Source organism: Platalea leucorodia (assembly GCF_965183815.1).
Source record: "Platalea leucorodia genome assembly, chromosome: 2".
Lineage (NCBI taxonomy): Eukaryota > Metazoa > Chordata > Aves > Pelecaniformes > Threskiornithidae > Platalea > Platalea leucorodia.
Window position 1 is genome coordinate 85021807 of NC_138824.1, and position 23191 is coordinate 85044997.

The window sequence follows — 23191 nt, forward strand, 5'->3', positions numbered from 1 at the left end:
TGAGAAAGCATATGCTGTCACCTTTAGAAAACTAGTTCAATTGAGAACTGAAAATCAAAATGGTGTATGGCCCTGACAGGGCATACTTCACATAACTTGTCTAATGTGCCATATTTTCTAGCACCAATTTTCTATCAGCTTTATACTCAATTTACAATCCAGACACTTGTAATTGATAAAATAACCTCCATATCCACAGGTTACAGAGACAGTCCTGTGTATTGTTTGGGGGGAAAGGGAGCAACGTTTGAGTTACTTGACGGAGTCTTTATAACAGAGCACAATCGGAGGCTGATATCTTACTTCCTGGGACTGCCTGATGTTTAGAAGTCAGATAAAACAAAACAAACTCTCTCTGATGGAAAAATAGTTGCAAACAGCAGCTGTACCATGACATGTAGCCGTGCTACATACAAGCTACAGAGTCATAGGCAACTTCTTCATGTCCCAAAAGTGCAGGAGACAACAAGCACAGAGCTGCTGCTGCTCCTGACGTCTAGGAGGGGGAACAACCGCTGTGGGCTGAGCTGGCAGGTGATACAGTCAGATGAACAGACTTACCAACAACAGGAACACGGATAGCTTTGGGAAGACCTGCTGATCAGACAACAGTTCTGAATTGCACTGGTTGAAACAGAGACTAATTGAATGTAAATTGCCCATCTGAATTCAAAATTTTTCTTACATACACATGGCTAATTGATTTCATTATTGTTGGCTTGGAACAGGAAAAAGTGGGTAACTGAGCTTTCTTAGGAGGCAGCTGTTGTGTTAAACAGTGCTGATAACAGAGTGGTCATCAGTTCCCGCTCAGATACTGAGTGAAGCAAACCTCTGCCAGGTGGAGCTATGTGTAAACAGCACATTGGAGAGGGTCCTTGCGTCCTGCTTTCCAGGAAAACAGAGACAGGATCCCACCTACCCCCACGTCTAGTGAGAAACTGAATCAGTGAATAAAACCCAGTATTCTGAATACTCTTTAAGTTTCAGGTATTAGAGTGCTTTATGCAGAATCTAAACAGAAATGTTTATTTCAATCCTATACACACTTCTGATTTCTCAGAATACCCCTGGAAATTGATACTGAGCTGGTTTTTGCAGAGTAAGCTAGACTGTTGGAAGAATCATCTTTTGGATACCCTCAGTATTGCAGCAGGGAGTTGCCTTGGGAACTTAAATTCAAAAGCAGAGAGAAAAGATTCTTAAATGTTACTTAAGACCTGTAGGAAATGTTAGCAGAGTTTTAGATGACTTCACTACATATTTAACACTAACTTATTTGTCCCTTAACTGTACTAAATCTTTTAATAGCACTTTTTCAGGATTAGAGCAGTCCAGGAAAATTCCAGGCTTCATTTTGGCTAAGAAAGCCAAGAAGAAAAACAATCTGTAAAGCAGAAGTATGTTAGTAGGCAAAACCTGAAGTGTTCAGATGCTAGGGAAGGTTGGATTGGTTTTCTCAGAGAATGGGGCAAAGGACAGCTATACACAGGTGCCTCTGGTGAGCTTTTGTCTGAAGATTATACCGGCTCTTTTCAGTTTTCAGGTTTACCTACTTTTTTCATTTGGGCACCATCCAAGAATAATGCAAAGACCATACTGCTTTTCTAGAGTACTTTCAAGAAGAGAAAAATACAGAATAAGAACACAGTTAACTTGTTCTAGTTATGAATGATGTAAAGTATTTTAGACCTGTATTTTTTGCTGAATTTTTAACCTTTTCATAGGGTAGAGGGAGAGACCTACTGCCTCATCACTCAAGAATAAAATTATTTACTCAGAATTGTTCTTAAGAATCAAAACTTTTCTTTGTAGTCCCTACAAGAGTCTTCACTTTCACAGTTGATTTTACATGAAAAGTGCTCCCTGGAGGTAGTTGCTCTTGTAATGACCCAGGTAGACACCTTTACAAAGGTGGGTATATTTATTGTTTGCCATCATAAAAATAATAACTCCAATCAACTAGATTCTATTTTGCCTTCTTGAGTCTGCAAACATCTTGAAACAATTCCTCTGAAAAATATACCTGTACCACTAAGACAACCACACAAGAAATAGTCAGTGGAAGTTTTTATCTGTGTTATTATTTCAGGGTCTCAAAATTTACCACAGTGTTTCCATTACATCAGTTTTCAACATTGGTTCAAGAATCAGACAGGAAATGTGATAATTAAATTTAAATTAATTGGCTATGAAAACATTCAGGCATCTCTATTTACTTTTGTATTCTTTTCTTTTCCTCATGTCATGCATTTAAAAAATGTGTGTGCAACAAATATATATTGACACGTGCATATGTTTTGAGAATTTATGTGGAAATCTTGGAGAATTTAGTGTCTTTCGTAAAGACTTTGGGTACAGTTTACCCCAGTATACATAGGCATTCTGAATAATCCTGTATTTAGTTGCATTTGTAAATTGGTTACTGGCTTTGTCTGGGATTACATGTGCCCTGAGGTTTGCTGACACGAGCATGTAGCCTCTAACTTCTAAAATCAGTCCAGAAAAAATAGATCATTTTAAGCCCCATGTTCCAGGCTGTCAAACAGCTGTCAAACAGCCTCCAAATCGCTAACAACTGTCTTTTCTAGTAAGACCAGGGGAAAGCCTTTTCATAATCAGGGTCATGCTGGTGTTTTATCTTTTTGGCAAAAGTATTCCTAGCTTTCAGAACAAAATGCATCTTTACACTTTTTAACAATACAGCATGCGTAAACCAGATATCTTTCTCCAAGCTACCCACCTCAGTTTCATTCTTTTCTTCTGTGTTTCTTTTCATTAGTTGATATATCACTCTTTTAGTTTATGTTTTCTATATCAAAAGGTCTGGACAATAAAACTCCAGTATTTAGTCATCTAAATTCCTCTTCTCTCTGCTTTTGACTACATTCTCTTCTCTGCTGGAAAAGATAGACATGAGTGGATCTCCAAAGCCGAGTGACATTTATTTTTCCCTTCATCGTCCTCACATTTTAAGATCATCAGTGGAGGACGGTGTAGCAGTTAGAGTAGCAGGCCAGGCAGGCCCATCCGCCCACGGTGTTAGCAGAGGAACGTATAGGGCGGAAGCAACAGGACGTTGCCAAAAACCCCGTCAGTGCGTAGGCACAGAGCCAGGCTGTGACACAGCAGAGACGGAAGCCGCCCACAATGCAATGTGGGACCTTCCAAGCTGGGATGGACAGTGAGAGGAGAGAGGTGAAGCCGGTGGCTTCACTCCAGAAAGAAGGGAAGAGAGGACAATAGCAGGGAACAGAGCTTGCTGGAAACGTGGGGGGCTTTTCTTAGGCTTTGTCTTTAATTTTAATGAAGCTATTCTATCCAAACACCTCCTGCACAGCCCCAGGGACGAGAGATGAGTTAGTCGGAACCTGGAGTGAAAGTTTTGACAAAATTATTTGTTGGAGACTCAGAGCAGTTTCACTCAGCTCAATCTTCATAACTATGGAAATTTTTCAAAATCTCTTCATCTTCTGACATCTCCCTTTTCCATCTCACATTCTTCTGGACTTCCTCACTCTATCAGATCCTTCCTTTTCTGTCTGAATTGCCCTTGTATTTTCCATTCCTCTTTCCTCCTGATTTTTTCTCGTTACAATCTTCTGACTTATCTGGCTTTCATTCACAAATCTCAGATCCTCTTTGTAGAAAACACCTTAATGTAAATAACTTGGAAGATCTGAGAGAAGAAAAATCAAGACATAAGTTTGGAAAGAGAGCTGTCAGCACCTCCTCCCATGAATTCTCTTGTTCCAGCAATTATGACAGGAGGATGCGGCAGGATGTTTTGTCTGGTGGTTCGGTAGGAACTCAGACAAGATTTTTATCATAATGATCCTTTCTAACCTAGAATCTATGCATCCCTGGATCTTCCCTCTATTATGTTTCTCACACAGAGATACCCCAAGTGTTTGCTTTTCCTTTTTCTGTCTGCTGCTGTTCAAAGACTGGGTTTACCTTCTCTCCTTTTCAAAATAGTGCAGGATTTCCATAGTACCAGTCTAACTTACATGATTTTTTTTTCATTTGCAATGACAGTCCTAGAGACATAGCATTCCTGGTTTAATTTCAAACCTACAACATTAAATTGGCTTTGATATTAGGCAGGGAGAGTCTGCCCAGCCAACTGTAAATACATGTAAAATGCTTACACTTATTCCATTACAGCATGCATTGGTTATTACATTAAATCCTTAATAAAGTTACATTAAAAGGCTCGCAAGAGTGAGACAGAAACTTCCCACAGAAGGGAAATATTGAGTAAGTATTTCTGCTGTGTCTTTAATTCCTTTTGTCTAGACATCACAACAGCCGTTAGGCTTATCCTGCCAATGTTAATAAACTCTCTTGAGGATACACAGTAAATTAACAAATATAGCAATAAAAGTAATGGGATGTGAATTACCTAGCTATAATAATAATACAGCATATATTAATGAAATATACAGACACACACATGCATACAATTATATGTACTTACAGGCACATGTATGCACATGTATAACCTCTGAGCCAAAACCTCCAACTCACATCATCCCATAGCAAGCCTGTTTTTTCCATGTAGATTTCTACATGCACAGTTCTTTGGCAGATGGATCTGATGGTTAGGCCATTATAACGTCCGTATATGAGAATAGCAACATATATGCACCATGCCAGATCTGTGCATATGCATAAATGTGCCCGCACACGCTGCCACCGCCAGCCTCCTCTGAGGTGAGTGAGCCCAGGCACCCTCTAACTCTAACTGCGTGGTGGTACCTCATGTTTGTATTTTTGCATGCTGTCTGTCCTCTGGCTGAGCTCAGATGGCCCGCTAATCCCAGACACCCTCCTTGCAGGTGGAGCTGAGCTCACTCAGGAAGAACCCTCTGCCATCTTCTCTGTGGGGTGGCAATGGTGTGGCAGGACACTCAGATGAGCTCCTGAGTGTTTTTTGAGCACAGGACGCTGGCAGCTCTGTGGGGTTACCCAGAGACCCTTCCACAGGTGCTCCTGCAAGCAGGCAGCAACCAAGGAGTCTCTGAATCCTCCAGTGCTGGGTGGATGCAATGAGGGAATTGCACTGTTTTAGACTGAACTTCTTCCAGTTACAAGGAGGACAAGAAGCTTTCTCTTCACAAGGGGCCACATGGAGAAGACAAGGGGGGTACAAGTTGTACCGGCAGAGGTTTCATCTTCCATTAAGAAAGAAATGTTTTACAGTGAGATCAATCACTGGAACAACCTCCCGAGGGACATGGTGGAGTACCCATCACTGGAGGTTTTCAAGATGTGATTTGACAGGGTGTTAGATAATCTCATCTGGGCTCCCTTTTGCACAACAGTTTGGACCAGGTGATCTTTCGAGGTCCCTTGCAGCCTGGGCTGTGCTGTGGTTCTGTGAGTTGGTTGAAAATCTGCTTGGGTTCTCCTGACACTTCCAGGAGGTCCATGAGTTCCACAGCTAGCAACAGTTTTTCACAATCAACTTTAACTACGACACTCTTCTAAAGCAAAATGTATTGAAAGAAGGAGAGAAGCTCAGTTCTTTCACAGCTGTGCAATGGACAAAACTGTAATCTCAGGTTTTAGCAATCACTATAAATGGTGGAGGGATTGAGCAAAAAAGGCCAAACTTGCCTGTAGTGAGATCTTTCCCTTGGTTCGTTATTGGTCAAACTGAACAAAATAATCTGAGGGAAGAGAACACAATAATCTCCTCCTGATATACAAATCTCCTCCTTGCTATATGAACCCTTTCTAAGTAACCTCCTTTTCCCCCAAGCTCCATCTCCTTCAGCATAGAGCAGATGATAACAACTCAGCATCCTTGCAGTAACCTGAACCACAGTTTACACCCATCTCATTGTCACTGGATTGCATCTGCAGAGCTAAACATTACCAAGCTCAAAACTGAATAAGGGACTTGTAAAACATTTTTTCTTTTTAAAATGAGAAATCTCCACCTTTTCATAGACTGCATCCCGCACTATGCCTTTCTTGAAATTGTTAATAAGTTAGAAAAGTAATAATGAAGATAGTTATGACCTTTATTTTTTGTGAGTTTTCAGGGACTTTCTACCTCTCTCTTAAAACAATGCAATGTTTTATTTATCATACCTTATTTTCCGAACACCCCCATTGAACATTATAGTTGATTTCAGGTTATAAAGGTATTGTCCTGATTTCAGCACTAGATGAACATTATCCGCACCAAGAAGCTTAGATTCTGTGTTCATGTGCCTCTCCAAAAGACAGTGGGCTTTCACCAACTTTAACTGTGGTTCAATTTGTTATTAGGGAGATAGGTAAACTCTAGATTTGCTTGAAATGATGGCTGTAGATTACAGTCTCTGTAGCTGCAAAAATGTACAAATGTGTGAAACAGTTTCTCAGGAGGAGATATAGATGGCCTTAGGACGATATTACATGTTTACTGGAACGGTTGAGCCTCCTTTTAAAAGAAAACAAAACAAGAAAGTTTTAAATTTTAAGCGTGGATGCTGTCATTAAACTGCTCTGACCAGTCCTGAAAGAGTTCATGATTTTTTTCTGTTTGTTGGTCTCTGTCACCACAGCAACTAACTGGTTCTACATGAAGTTGTGGTGCAAGCCAGCAAGGCTGTAATGGAATACATTCCTTAGCGTGAGTCAATGCCTGCGCTGAAGAGGAAGCACACTGTTTTGGAAATAAGCTCTAAAATGGTGTGTTCTGCTCAGAGACTGGAAATAAGAAATTGTCTGGAATCAGATTTCTCCCTCCTCCATGTATTTTTAATTATAAGTAAGTACTTTAGTTATGCTTTGTTTGTGGTGGATCGGAAGTCCTGGTCTTCCAGTGTGACTGCAGCAATAGAAAGGAGGGAGCCGAAGCTGAGGTTGCTTTGTGCCCTGCAGAACAGAGCAAGAGATCTCTATCGGTCACAGCGTAGGCTGGCAATTATTTCCTCTAAGAGTAGCCTTCTGTGCAGTGGTTTTCACACTGTGTCCCACAGACCCCTGGGGATTTGTTGACTGCTTCTGAAAGGTCTTCAAAAATGGGACTATAAAACCCAAGACTACTGGTATTATAATTTAAATTCACTATCCAGGGATCTGTATTTCCCTTGGAAAACTAAGAAAGGTCAACAACTCCAAAAAAGTTGAAATTCATTGATATGCACAATGGAATGATACCTACTGTGTAAAGTGAGTCTCATTCTGCCTTCATAAACTCAGCATCCGTCTGGAGAAATTCTGATTGCACTGGGAATTACGCTCATGCAGATTTAGAAGGCCAAAACTTTTCCCTGGCAAAACTGCTCCGGCTCATGTTGTATGAAAAACTTTAGCCAGTGATTAGTAAAGGATCAAATATATTTTGTCATGTGATTTTGGGGGGAGATTTATGGCTCAGTTTTAAGTCATTATAAAGGCAAATTTGAGAAAAAGTAGAATCAAATTATATCCCAAAGAGCAATTCACAGTAATGATTAAGTGAATTATTAACACAGTGCATTTAATAAGATGCATTTGAGGTTACCAGTCTGTGGAAGGAGTTTAATGAATTTTAGATTTCTATTTTAAAGCAACAGCGCATTGGCCAAGTTCATAAATCAGCAACCAGATGAAACCTTAGGGTAGATTATTTTTGCACAAGTGTAATTCTCTGTGCAGTTGGAGCTACTGCATCCAAAGCAAAAGCATCCAAAGTTGGAGCTTTGGATGTTTTTTTCTGAGAACAGGATGAGAGCTCACTTTGCATCACAGATATTATATCATCTGCTTTAAAAAATAAATCTGCAAGTCCAACCAGAGGCTGGTAATCTCAAATGTAACATGTCACATTTGTCTTAATAAATACAACACATCAATAATCAGAATTCTAATAATGACTTTGTCTTGGAATTGCTGTTTGGAATATGATTTAATGTTACTTTCCCTCAAACTTTCCTTTAAGACATTTATTATAAATGTCCTAAAATTCAGCCATAATTTCCTCAAATTAAAACCAGATGACAAAATACATATGCTCCCTTAACAGTCAAACTTAGGGAAGCCTTAATGAAAGGCTTATGTGAGATATCAGATTTAGAAATAAATTGGTCAGTAACTGATTGATCTCATTTTCTGACCCCCCCAAATTATATTTTCACATAAAACTCTAGAAATCTTGACAGCTGTGAAGCTTATTTTTATCCTACCACTAATGAGCAAATTGCAACCACAGTAATCTCATGAATATTTTCAAGCAGACTTGCAGGGGCCACCCTAACAAACTGTGATTCATCGACACTCTCGGGTAGAACACTTCCTCAGAAAATGAAATTAAATAATGACCTTGTCTTCTCTGTTGTAACATATGGAGACAAAACATAAGGGTAAAGAGAAGAAAATAATTTGTAATTTATCTCTATTGCTTTGATAAATATTAATAATGGTACTGAAATCTGCAAGAATGTCCACAGGAATAGCAGAGTTTGGCCAATAAAACCTTGTAGATTCATAGATTGTAAAGTCATTACACCACCAGCTTGATTTCCTGCATAATGTCATCCATGGAATGGCATCCAGCAACTCACATATTGAGTCTAATAACTTGTGCTCAGCTCTGGAAAGCATTTCAGGCAATTTCAGTTTGAGGATGGAGAACTCCACGCTTCTACTAAAAATATAGGTAATATTTTTGGGTGTCATTATCACCACTATTAAAAATGTGCTTTTTTTCTAGCAGCTCAAATTTTCTGCCTATTGGTTCTTGTTATGTTTTTCTCTACTAGATTGTCCATGGTAAAAGTATCAAGGGTGATATTTTACATATGAAATGCTTATTTTGTATATGTAAACAGGTTGTGCTCTTTAAATTTATCATTGTAAAGCATTATAACCATTTTGAGTTACTTGTTTTTCACTTTCCCCTCTTTCTGCATAGAGGTTTCAAAACAGTACAGAGTATTCCAGTATCAGCACTGTAAACAAAGATAAAATCATTTTCCTGATTCTTCACACTACTTCCCATTTTATACAAGCATGGATTATATTAAGTATTTCTTAATACTTACCTGTACTTCCACAGTGATGAATGAAACCTTTCCCAAGGCTTTGAGGTTACTGGCCCAAAGTGCAAAATTCACAGGAGTAACAATTTTGCTCTCACAATGTCAGGAAGAAAAAGAAAGTGCCCTACATTTCCAAGAGGCTTGGGTACAGGCAGCAGGACTGCTACCCAGCCAGATGCTTCCCAGCCTCTTCTGGCATGTGGGATTATTCTGCCCAAAGTGCAGGTATTTGCACTGAGGTTTCTCCTGGCCCAGTCCACAGGTTTCTCGGAGTCCCTCTGGACCCTCTGGAAGCTCCTGCCAGACACTTCCACCAGCTTAGCGTCAGCTGTAAATTTCCTGAGAATGGTCATCAATGAAAACATTGAATATGGTCCCTCGTACTGACCTCCTGCCATACTCTGCTTACTGCCGGTGTACATCCACCAGCCAAACACTGAACCATTGGCTGCTGCTTTGAGCCTGACAGTCCTGCCAGTTTTGAATCCACCTAATAGTCTACTTGTTCAGTCCCATGCTTCCTCAGCTTCCAGATCCTCCATCACTGTTTTCGCTCCCATCCATCAATGGGCACAGTTTCTTCATCTTCCAGAGGGGAGTGCTGAGGGAGATGGTGTCAAATGCTTGCTGCAAGTCATGCAACAAAAGGTCGGCATACCTCAGACTAACGTTTCAGTCATTCTATTGTAAAATTTGAGGGTAGTACCACCACTATAACATTAACAGTACTTCTGAATCTTGACTTTAATTTTCCAGATTTCTTTGCTTTTAGGAAGTGGTTAAAAGGTCTGCACTCAAAGCTTTTGACAAACTACCAAATATTAGATATTCACATGGTTCTGCTCAAAGTAACCCGAGGTGATGCTCAAGTCCATTCTGTACCAGTTGCTTAATTTTCTTTGGAAAAGGCAAGATGTTTACTGTTGAAAAGGACAGTCGGCTCTTCTGTGTATCAGCTGTGTCCTGAAATGGAACGCTAAATCATAACTAGATGTGAGCTCTCCAGTTGTACATAACTTTTTTTTTTCAGACAAGAAGGCCAAAGGCCAGAGGTTCCTTAGAGAATGTTGCCTTGTGCCACTTCACATCTGTAGAAGAAACAGGACTTCTTGTAGGTGTTGATGCAATTCATCATGTTGCAAATTAGACCATATGGCACATGAAAGCTCCCTCCAATCCAATTTGTAAATTATACAATGAAGGCGACTGAACCAATTTAGGGTTTCCTTTTATCCTGCCTCACTCCTTCCCTGTAACTGTGCAATCACTAGACTTATGCTTGATTTTACTAAAATGAGCAGACCCGTAACGGAGTCTGCTTTCCTGGGCGTAAAGTTAAGCCTCTGCAAAAGTATTTGCAGGATTGGGGCTAATTTGGCTGGCAAGCTAGGGAACTTCACTCTGATTTCCATTACACTTATTATCTACCAGAGGCTGGAACTGTAAAGATTTTTAGAAACGGTGTAATCCTCAGTCAAAAAATGCTGGTAGTATAGCTTTGTCAGATTGGAAAGCTATGAATCAGGCATATCCGTATCTTTTGCTTAGTGGTCTTCCATGACTGGACTGACTTTCTTTCACAAAGGAAACCTAAGGAACAAGGTCCAGATTGCAAAAAGGAGAGTTACTACAATAACAGTGATCTGATGTATTTATTTCAGAGAGGGAAACCTGCATGTTTTAAAATGTACTTCAAGAATCTCTCTACTGCAATGTGCAAAAGAAAAGTAACAGGTCGGAGGTAAATGTAGACTCTTGCCCTTGGCTACATGGAGAAGAGACTGTTTCAAAAGCAATGTACATAATTCCAAGGAACCAAGATTACCTTAGCTCAGCCTTCCCATAGATCTGTTTTCCATTGTTGGTTGGACATGGAGGATGGTTGCAGTAGTATTTTTAATAATAAAAAAGAATGAACAAGATTTCCGTATGGCTAGCAACTAAGCCAAACTCCTGTGCAAATTTCAGCCTATGTGGCATTTGGCAGGGTCAGAGCGTGAAGAGATGGTAAAATACCCCTTCTTTTTTAGTGTACTTTAAAAAAATCCACTAGAGGTATCTGCGTTATTCTCGCACTGGCCACATTAAAGAAAAAAAATCTCTTTCCATTCGGAGAGCAGTTAAAAAGTTATTGTGGTTTTGCTTGTTTAACAGGAACTATGAAAAAGGAAATGAAAATGCTATTTCAGAAACTGTTGGAGGAGACACAAGATGGGTATCACCAAATTCCTGGATTCTTTTTTTGTTTCTGTTTCTCGTTAAACGAAAAAAAAATTTTAATGACAGCAAAAACTGTAATATCCTATGATATTTTGATGAGTACAAATGCACCAATGAAACCCACCTACTCATCTTTCTTTGCTCTGATCTTGTGTCTAATCCTAGATGCATATTAAGCATGCATTGCTTTGAAGTTGTGACACTGAAGCTAAAATACTCGTTCTCGTGGCTAAGAGGGTCCCTTTAACATTTTGTGGTTTATTCTACTTAGTACAAACTAATGTTTAACTCCTGCCTTTCTTTTCTGTCGTGATCATGTTACATATGATTCTTCTCACCTACATATGGCCATTTCAAATTAATTACATATTCCAAGCCGGTCTCTTCCAGAGGGCCATTTATTTTACTGGTGATATTTTAGGGTAAGGTGAACCATTCTGTAGGATTGTTTACCTCTCTCTAGTGACCATAAAGTCTAAATAATGAGCTCAGACAGCATACCTCACTGCTACGTATATGAAACTGTGTAAGATGCCCCCATCATTTTTCAGGTAAACCTGTGAATCCTTTCATTTGGCTTTACAGTTCTGATTTCTCATTTGCATGATTTTTGTTTCTAATCTTAAAATGTTGCCCATAAGTAACTTTGAATTTATTTTTATTTCACTCCCATTTAAATCCTATTTCTAGTCTGAACTTTTGCATGAAATCACAGGCTTTTATTGTCCACAGTGGATGGCTATTGTCACAGAATGACCCCCAAGAAAAAAACTGTATATCATTGCTATTAACCTTTTGTCCTTGGAGGCATTCTCCAATTTCATGCACTATACTCCCTGTACTCTTCTGTCTGCCAATGCAGCATCTTTGTGTACATATTTGTTTTGAGGCACATTTTGTATGTGTTCCGAATACTGGCATTCTTTCTGTTTTGCATGACAGATATTTATTGGAAACCTGTTCTCTCTGTGCCTTTGCTCTGACTTTATGCTCTGTGTGCCTCCTTCTGTTTTCCTGTGCATCGGATTCCTGATAACAGTGTAGCTTTGTACATGCAAGGAGAGGAGGCAAGCCTTTGTCTTCAGAATTAGCGCCCTTGTAACAATGGCTTGAAAAGAAGTATTGTCAGAAACTCTCATTTTGAGGTCCTTGTGTTTGGATTTCTCATAGACTCATTATATTCTTAGATTGGTCATCTGGTATTACGAAGAGTTACAATTAACTGCAACTTCCCTGATGCTGAACGATAGTCTTATTAATAAAAATCTCTCTTCCTTAAGTGCTCATCTGCTCAGTTACAGCAGTTTTCCAGCCATGGAAGGAATAACAGCCTTGCAAAACCAAGGTCTGGTAAGAAATAATACCAGAGAGTAACAGTCTAGATCAGAGAAGGCAGCTGGCAGCTTGTGGGGTGATTTTACTCAGCCTCTAACAGTTCAGACTTATCCCACTGTGACTGCACATGCTTGGGCCCTTTCTTTGATGAGCAATAATCCTGTCTAAGTGAGTTGAAAGAGCAGCACAAATGGACAGCAGATGTGCCCAAAACTGGCATCTGTCCCACTAAACTGTTAAGTAGCCCTGATCTAAGCAGTAATGCCAATGTCTCACCCTGGCTTTCATGGGGCTGATATTCTATTAAAAAAAAAAAAAAAAGCTGTCTTTAATATAAAATGCTACAGTAATAGCCTCAAGTGCTCATTTCAGTGTCATTGTGGGGCTTACATTAATTCTAACATATTAACAAGAAAATTAATTACATTTATCAGGGCGGGACGGCACCTTTAGTGTCAAACATTTAGGCTGATCCAAGGCATACTGTTCTCTGCAACATGTTTTGCTCTTCCTAGTGATGTGTCTTTTGCTGGCACAGGCAATCTGCAACAGAGGCATGGCTGAATCAAAACTCCATGTGCTGGAAGAAATGAAGAAGTTATTCCTATCTACTGTCCAGGAAAAGTCAATCCAGAGGCGAATTGTTGAGCATTTTATTCCATTCCCTTCCTAGAATAACTCATGCTCTTGAACATTCTTTAACATATAGCTAACATGCAAGCTTCAGACTACATGAGTCTTTATAAATATTTCAGTTATAGGTAGGCCAAGTGCAAAATCTAATTACTAAAAGCAGCACCAGATTAAGGCAAACCAGAACGAAAATCAGTTGAATACAACACCCTGAAGCACCACCATTTTGTATTTCCACCTCTGGCCTTTCTTCTGCTGTACCAGTGGAAAGAAGTGAGCAGGACAAATGAGGGAGCTCTTCAGCTGACTGAATGTACGTGTTCGCAAAGTTTGGAAAAATAACAGGAAAACTCACACTGGCTCAGATTTCCTTTGCTTCTGTTTTCTGATCTGGTCTTTCAGCTAAACTTCTCCTAGAAGAGCTATAAAAAAGTCCACACTGGAAATCTACAACATTTACACCGCATTGGGTCAGCCAGCTGGATCAGTTGTCTCAAACACTTTTCCAGCCATTGAGAAACGTTCTCTCACAAATTCTGTTTGTCCGTCTTCCCTTACTAGCTTTTCAAGTGGTTGGTGGCCACACTATCATGACCCCATATACCAAATTTGTACAGTAGTCTTGTCTTCCTCTGTTTCAACAGCCTGCCCAAGTGAAAAATAGGTAAAAATAACATTCTATTATTGTGCATCCCTTGGTTTCATTGCTGCCTATTCCTCACAGATAGCCGTGATTACCATCACTGAGTTTTCCCTATTAGAACTCTCTCAGGATGAACGTTAGTATTGGAAATTGATGTGCGGTCATAATGTGTTCTGAAATGGGCTTACCCAAGTCTTTTTTCCAACATAAATCTTCAGATTCCTTAAAGCATTGATTGAGCTGAGTATCTGAATAGCAGGCTATATGCTGCAATTAGAATGGTTTAAAATGATTTTAGGAGCTAAATTCTGGAGGGAAAAAAACCCATATAAAATGCATATAAGAAACAAGCAAGATATATCTATCCAGCCACCCTGCAAATCTTAAAAACGTGTGTTCTAGTCTTTGTGGAAACCAGATGCTCAGCCTGGTTGTCTACTCTCACTGAAAAATTGATGAAAAATTAATGGGAAAAAAATGAACCCATTTCACAGGAGACTAAAACAAATTGCTGAGCCTTACTGAAAATTACTGTCATGCTGCTGTAGAAAAATATAACTCATGAATTTTCCTTGCCCGTACCCACTCCATCCAACTCATATGGTTCCTTTCCTCACCAAAATGTACTTGCTTCGGGTAAATGGGCTAATAGAATGTTACAAGTTTGTTCTATTTGGCTAATATGTAAATCAAAATAGTTGACTCACTTGAAGTATTAGCTTTGTTTGAGAAAAAAAATAGTCACCTGCAAAAAAAAACGGGCAATGTTCCAACAAATGTAATTTAAAATAAATGACTATTGAGGTTTCTAACGGGAAAGAAAATTTGCCATCAGCTGCATTATATGGCACCAGCAAGACAACGGTGGAGCCTAGCTGGCAAAGGATCCAGGATAACACTGCTTGTCATATGAAATAGGAGACAGATGCTTGAAGAAAAAGTAGAGTAAAGGGATGTGGTACAATATAGTAAAAAGATCCAAGGCATAATGGTTGTATAAAGTTTATGGGACTCTAAAGCAGTTGAAGTTAGTCAGATAAAAATAAATATATTCTGCCTTATTTGGCAGACACTATAAAATTAACAGACACTTTAAAATAGTTTGAATTCAAACATGAACTATTCTTCATGTTTACTCATTGTTTAAGTACAGCTGAAGTTAATAATGCGCTTCCAAACTCTGAACATAGGACACACAATCTTAAAATCTTTTCATAATTTGCCTGTTTTATGTCAAAGTGTTATAGGCTTGTATGTTTGACTGCAAATATACGCATATTGATATATTTGAAAGCTAATACACAATGGGTTTGACTGAAAACATACAGAAATCAATAGGAAGCTTCTTGTTGGTTTTGATTGAGTCTGGAGAAGACCCTTAATCTGAAAACCAGTATGGTAAATCTTGTTCTCATTAAGATGGTAGGTACACAGGCAACCCTTCCTAGCCTCCACCAGCTGCTTTCTGAAGAGACATTCCTCTCTTCCTCCCTCTCCTGTGGCCTTACAGTGAATTACTCTTTAGCGAATAATTTTGCAAGCCAGTCTATGTTTGAAGCACACCTTGGCCCTTCAGGCAAAGGTTGCTAGGGTTTGTAAGCAAGGGAGACACACCAAGGAGATGCACAGCTGCAGGGTCAACTAGAACCATGGGCAAAGCCAGGATTTGCCTAGGACAGCTGACTGCCAGAGGCAACAAAATTATCATGGCCCCACTGCTTATTTTGCTTATGCCAGGGCCCTGGAAAGTCGGGCTGGTAGAGAAGTCCATGGAGCAGCAGTGCTTCTCAGGCAGGTCACGGTGTCCATGCTCCCCAGCTCCACTCAGGCCTCGGGAGCCACAAACCCAGCTCCATACAGCTCTCCTTACTGTTTTACAGCTCTCTCTGCTCCTTTCTGCCCCTGACCCAGGACACAGCTCCAAATTTTACTTAGCCAACTCAGCCTCCCCAAAACTGCTGAGAAGCCTTGGGCTAGCACTGCCTTTGGCCACTTGTTCAGGACTTGCCTGACTGATAGTAATGCAAGCAAAAATCTAACATCCAAATGTAAACCAATAGTACAGTCAAAGTATTCTGAGTTTTTAGGCCAAAATTGTATGGAGGATCACATTTAATGTTACTGAGAAAATAACATTTAGAAAAAACTGTGTAGCCATTGCCTTGTAATGCTCAGGACCATCTGACACTGAATTCAGCTCTAGCAAAGCTGTACTGAATTTTAAAACCTAGGAACAAAGTAATCATATGGGGCTCATTCTACTCATGCAGGAAGTCACATGCAGATTGTCAGAAGAGATTCAGCGGTTTGGTGAAAATTAGCCAAATTCCCTTAAGAAATTCTTGCATTTAAATGATTTTCAACCATCCTCAAGAAAAGAAAAAACCCAAAAGGAAAATTGCCAGACTGAAGGGACTACTCTTCACCTCTCTGAAAATCAGAAGTCTGTTTTCTCATATAATTCAGTCCCCACTCCCCATTCTATTTGTATGCATTTAGAGCAGTCTTAGTTGCATAATCGAAGATAATTTTGAATGCCCTTAATCATGGCGGAAGAAAAGAATTTCTGAAAGTGTGAAATTAGAGACATGAGTTTTATTCTTGAGTCCTCCACAAAGGAGCAACAGTGTATTTTAGTATCAAAGCTCAGGAAGCCAAATTAAAGAACATCCTTAATTCTGTTATTTGTTTGATCTGCTTTCCTAAGCGTAGCGTTCTCTCCTATAATTATTTGCAGCTTTTCTGCACGTGGATCCAGATGCACGCATGCTAAAGCAAGTGGCACCGCATCATCACAAAACTAGAGCAAGCAAGGGATGAATCAGAAGCTGCTAAGTGCTGTCAGAGGCAACGTGGCTTAGTGCGAAACGGCTTCAGATCATACGAGTCTGGTATCGAGTGGTCATGACACATATCGCAGGGCGGGGTTTTTTTGTGATATATGACCCTTACTGTATACCACAGGACTGGCTTGGATTTTGCAGAGGTTCAAAAGGCTTTGCAACCAGTACAGTTGTGTTTCTTTGGTGTGGGGAGGAGGGTTGTATAAATTTGACTCCGCTCAAATTTATGAGCTTCATTAAATCCAGATAAACATCAACGTTATTGAAGGACAAATCTAAACTAGGCACTCCTTCCCCCGAGGGAGCCAGGGGACTGCGGGCAATGGCAAGAGACTGGGTACTAAAACATCCCCTTCTTGTGCTCAGGGCAAGGAGATAAACACCGCAGATACAACCGGGGAAGCAATACCAAGCAGTCACACCCTTTCTAGTGTAACCAGTTTATTTTCAGCTTGTTCCCTTAATATTATCCTAACATTGCTTTCTCAAGTAACTAAGCAACCTCCAGTGCCCTGCTGCTGAAAGGGTTTGAGTCGCTGCCGGGACTGGGAGGCGGCGCAGGGGCGCTCCCCCCCGGGGCTGCACTGCCGCCTGATGGCACTTCCACGCAGCGCGCCCTTCCTCCCCCAGCGCCCCAAAAAGCCCCTAATCAAAGAACAGTGATCTCTGGTTCTGCTGGTAACGCAATTCTGACAAAGTCCTTCCCTGTGCCTGTGCTATTCCATTTCCTTATTAGCAGGGATAAGGAAACACAGAATGTCCCAGTTAGTTCCGGGGAGACATAAAACGGAGAGAGGCAGAGGACTGGAACTCAAGAGTTATTTGTAAAATTGGAAGAGTGGTCTGAAAGACAGGATGTAAATCAGTGGTTTCTACCTGGAAGCAGAGAGCAGAACCCAGCAAAGAAAAAGCAGGCAGGGAGCAAGGGGGCTGGCAACAACCCTGCAGGCAAGAATTTGCAATCCTCGTGGCTCACAAGTGAGTGTTGTTCCAAAATATTCTGCCCCTGTGAAAAAGGCAGGCGTTCCACAGAGCTGTATCAACAGGAATGTTATCTGTAAGGTGCTGTGAAATAGAACACCGCAGAACAAGGATGCCCGTGTAAAAAGCAAACAGTTGGTTCCTTTAAAAAGCTTTCTATGTACACACAGGTTTCATGAAATGTTTGTTTAGAGCCTTGCAGACACAAAGTCTAAGGCCTTGATTTTGGATAAAACTATACCTTTGTATATACCTGAAAGATACATATAATCTCAAAATGCAGAAGGACTGAAGTGAGTCCCAAACATCATAACATTTTGGTTTTCATACCGATAAGATCCAGCAACAACAGAAAATATGTCTGTTTTCTTTTCTTCCCAGTTTTCAAACTGATCAATGTTACATTTAAATAACTCTACAGTAGTTGGGCTTACCCAGGAGAGTAAAGTAACATCTTTTTTCCCCTGGGAATTTACTATGTAAATGAATACAGCCTTTTCTACAGCAGTGCTTCTCTGTATGTTGTAATACTAATTATTCCTGGGACTAAAAAACAAGAAAGTAACACAATGGGAAGCACAGAGAGGAATGACATAAAAGGATAAATAATTCAAATATGAAAAACGACATTATAACTTCATTGGCATCTTGCTCCTTCAGTGTTTTCCAAATAATAATGTAGGAAAGCAATCAGAATGACAAACAGAAATCATACTTTCTTAATCCATTTTTCTGTCACTGCTAGAAGCAAAACATCTGGAAGATCCTAGAAAACTACTTCTCTTCCAAACTCCAATGACTACAAAGGAAAAAAAATCATCTGAAGGATTTTGACAGTGTAATTAGTTGTTCTAATTCCCCCATCTATGTTGATTGCACGTGTCTCTATTAGAAGAGAGTTGGGAGCAGTGTTGCTGTCTAAAGCAGGAACTACTAGAAAATGTAGGACAGAGTGAGAATTACTCAGAGGGGGTGGGAGGCAAAAGAGCAAAATAGAGAGAGACACTTTTTGTGAGAGATGTAGAGGAGCAATGTGGACCTGAGAAAAGGAAGAGAGGAATAGTGACAAAAGAAACCTTTGGGCAAGAAAATCAAATGCGATAGGGGAGGACAGGAAGAAAAATGGGAAGAGATAAAAAAAAGAAAACTCAAAAGAAGTAATAATGAGAGAAAAAGGATTGTTCCTGCTGAGCAGTTTCAAACAGAGTGTAGTATATTTAGAACTGGAGGATGCGTCTGGAGTAAAGCTGGCGATTCAGGTTTTAAAGATGGAAAAGGAACTAAGGCTACATCTGTTCTGTCTGATAACCTAATTCTTCAGTTCAGCCCCAGGACCTGGTCCCCAGTCATTCACATCTGAGTATGTTCATCCACTTGTGTGCTGTCCTTTGGAGCTAACTGACCGCTTCCCCCTAGGGAGAAGCCAGGGCACAGTCCTGGAGGCTGCTGCCTGTGACCGGCACGGATGAGGCTGTGCCACCATCCTTCCCAGCCAGACCTCCAAAACTGAGCCAGCTCACCATGCCACCACACAGATTCCCATGCCACCGAACACGCAGCACAGTCTCACTGTGCAATGCCATTCAAATGCCACTCAGAAGGCTGCTACACAGCCTCAGTTTACTTCAAGCATTTTGAAATAAATAAACACGAAGAACAGTTATTGCAATTTAAGGGGCCACCATATGGTGCCACACAGGAGACAGGCAAGCGCTCCGTGGTGTGGATGCCCCCAATAGAGGGAACGAGGCTGAAGCGGTGCGACCTCAAGCTGCTCTGCGGCAGTCCTCCTGGTAGCCGCAGGTCAGTCCCCCACATTGCTGCCTGCTGTGAGTTAGATCTACGGTGGCACAGGAAGAAGAAAAATTAGGCAGCAAGCTTCTGACTCCTGAAATGAGGTGAGGATTTCATTTCATTGCTTTCATGTGGATGCAGGTCGATGGTACGCTGGGCTAAGTACCGAACACTGGATGCTCCCTTCCGTCTTTAACCCAACAGCAGACATTTGTAACAGCAGCTGCAATGTGAAAAATGATAACATTTCAGGATCACACCCAGAACAATAGAAAACAATGTTTTGGCCAACTGCCATGCAACACACCCTTGATGTGGTAATACTAGAGTCACACATGGCAAGGTGCTCCATTATGAAATATTACATCTTTCATTAAATTGTTTTCTTCTGTCATTCTCTGCTTATGATTTTATTGTTTTCCTTTTCTTTGTTTACCTCATTCATGAATTAGCTTTCTGCATTAGTTTTCTGTAGGACAATTTAATCATTTCAGGATGTTTCAAGAGTTTTTAATGGAGAAAACATATGAACATTAATGAAATACTATGAAAAGTAAAAAAGTCATAGAATCATTTAGGTTGGAAAAGACCTTTAAGATCATCGAGTCCAAACGTAAACCTAACATGGCCAAGTCCACCACTAAACCATGTCCCTAAGTGCCATATCTACCATCTTTTAAATACCTCCAGGGATGGAGACTCAACCACTTCCCTGGGCAGCCTGTTCCAATGCCTGACTACCCTTTCGGTGAAGAAGTTTTTCCTAATATCCAATCTAAACCTCCTCTGGTGCAACTTGAGGCCACTTCGTCTAGTCCTATCACTTGTTACTTGGCAGAAGAGACTGACACCCACCTCGCTACAACCTCCTTTCAGGTAATAGAGTTGTAGACTCTCTCCTCCTACAACTCCTACAACTCCTTCCAGTTGCAGAGAGCGACAAGGTCTCCCCTGAGCCTCCTTTTCTCCAGACTCAACAACCCCAGCTCCCTCAGCCACTCCTCATAAGACTTGTTCTCTAGACCCTTCACCAGCTTCGTTGCCCTCCTCTGGACACGCTGCAGCACCTCAATGTCCTTCTTGTAGTGAGGGGCCCAAAACTGAACACAGTATTGGAGGTGCGGCCTCACCAGTGCTGAGTACAGGGGGACGATCACCTCCCTGGTCCTGCTGGCCACGCTATTCCTGATACAAGCCAGGATGCTATTGGCCCTCTTGGCCACCTGAGCACACTGCTGACTCATGTTCAGCTGGCTGTCAACCAAGGGAGAAGATAATATATGAGGAAGCTGAACAAGGCCCAGGGTCAAGAGAGGGAGTGAGCAGCAGGAAGATTCAGCCACACGCATGAAGCACCATGTTCAGAGGTGCTCCTTCTCCAAGTCCGACATTATTCCCTCCGCACAGGAAAGCACCAGGGAAAGAAGAGAGGTGCTACTGTTGCTGCTGGGGATTTTGGCCCCTTCGTGGTCTTCTTATAGACAGGTTTTTCTGCACATCTCTCCCAAAATGTAGCATCTCCTGTGCAGGGTGTCAGGAAGCTATTGCCAACAGCCAGCTGGAGCAGAGTCACCGTGAGGAATGCATCAAAGCCTCTGCTTCCCCCTACCCATCTCCTGACCCTGTCCCCGGCAGCTTAGTGACACAGGCTGCTAAGGAAATCCTGCCACCTGCAGGTAGCAGGAGTCACCCCGCCCCAGGTGCCATTTGGCCTTGCTATAAACCTGAGTGGGCCAGGAGGACACTGTAAGTATTCGTGTTTCATGAGCCGCACCAATATAACTGGTGTGTGCATGAACACCATCGGTGTGCATGAATCCATCAGTAATCTCTCCAGGACTGCGCAATATTGGTTGATAAAAGCGCAGGTTGCAAACTTCCAGACAGAGATGGCTACACCATTCAGAAGTGGCCTGGGACCTCTCGGGCTGGCGCAGTACCTTGGCAGCCCTGGGGAAAGCCCCACACAGACCTTCGGGATAATGCTTTCTCTAGCTGCAGAGCCACTCCCTGTGCCCAGCCACACTGCTGCACAGAACAGCATCTCCAGCAAGTCTATGCTTGCTTTCCAAGCGGGGAGGCGCTACAGACTAAAGATACTCCAGGAAAAATGCCTTCTGAAGCAACTTAACAACCTTCTCACCTTGCTTTTTGTTCTCTTGGAGGCCAGCTGCTGTTGCTGCTCTTGTTGCTTCATGAACGACGTCTAAAGCTGCTTAGTAGTGCAGAGCTGACTTGCAAAATTCAAACTTCCTACAAGTTGCATGCCAAGAATGACTCCACAAGAAGCCCCTGTGCAGGCTTGCCTTTCCCAGTGTTAGCAAGAACTGCTTTGTCCCTAATGACAACTGAAAACAGCACTATCTGTCTACTCACAGGTGGATTTCATGATAGCAAAAGTGACATTATTTTCAGATTTTTTGAGTCTTTCATCCCTTGGTCGTGAAAAGTGGTAGCTTTATATTGCTTCTTTTATACGTCTCAGCCTGTGCCAGGGCACAGCGTACCTCAGAGTACCTGCAGGGTGGCAGCACAAAGGTCGGATGCTGAGCACTGCCAATGCTCTGCGCTGTCACCCGAACTTAAAGCTGAAGAAAGTCTGGTAAGCTGCTGTCTTCCAGCGAGCTGATACCAAGCCTGGGTTAGCTTTTCTAATCAATAACTAACCAAATACACAAGGAGTTAGGCTTCTCATAACATCTGTCTGCAGAGACGGCGTTATGGAGAAGATGAGGAAGAAATCACATGGGCCGCTAGTGGCCTGGGCAATAGAACGGGTGGGCAGCCAAGGAAGGAGGTGAGCAGTGCAGTGGGGATCCGGATGAAGCTGTGTTTCAGAAATAGATGCCCACTTTCTGTCCTCTCTGATGGAGGCTGAGGGTGTAGTTAGTTTGAGGAACATATATTCAGTCCTAATTATGCCTTAAGCGTTTACCACTTGTGCTGCAAATGTGCTGAACTCTGTGCAACCCGTGGGACTCAGCAGACACAAGCCTCTGTGATGCCAGCGGGTGAACACCATTTATTTTCTGATTTTTTTTTTTTTTTCTTTTTTCGGCGTGGTGGGGGTCGCTGCCTTTCAGCTGGATCAGTTCAGTGTTCGGGGCTATGCGGGTGCGGATGTCAGCGCGGCTGAGGGCGGCAGAGCAGGGGCGGGAGGGCCAGGCTGGGGAGGCGAGCGGTTAACCTGGCTCGGGCACTGCGCTGGGCCCAGCGCCTAACCAACCCCTAACCTCGGCCTCAGCCTGCAAGCGGGTGGGGGGAAAAGGGGAGGCTTGCTGGAGGGACCGGCAGGTGCGGTATGGCAGGACTGCTTTTCAACATTTAGCTAAATCTTAACTTTGTTACGTGTTTCCCAAGGGTGGGATGCCTGGGAAATGAAGAGGTACTGTTTTAACACTTCGGTTACTTTACTTATATAAAAATCCGTCCAGGAATGCTCTTTGCAAAGGCCAACTCGTGCACAGCAGAGCAAGAAATACTGAGGCCCGTGCCCCAGCCTAGGCTGGATGGGCTACGCGAGGCAGCAACCGGGGCCGGGGCAAGCGGCAGGGCCGGGGCAGGGGCGGCACGCCCAAACCGCGCTTTTTCCCGGCAGCATAATCCCGGCGCACTGGCCAGGCCCCCACGTTTTTGAACAAATTCATCTTTTCCACATTTAACGATCGGTTCGCCGCCAGGGGCCGCCCCGCCCGCCGCCGGCAGCGGCAGGAGGGCTCACC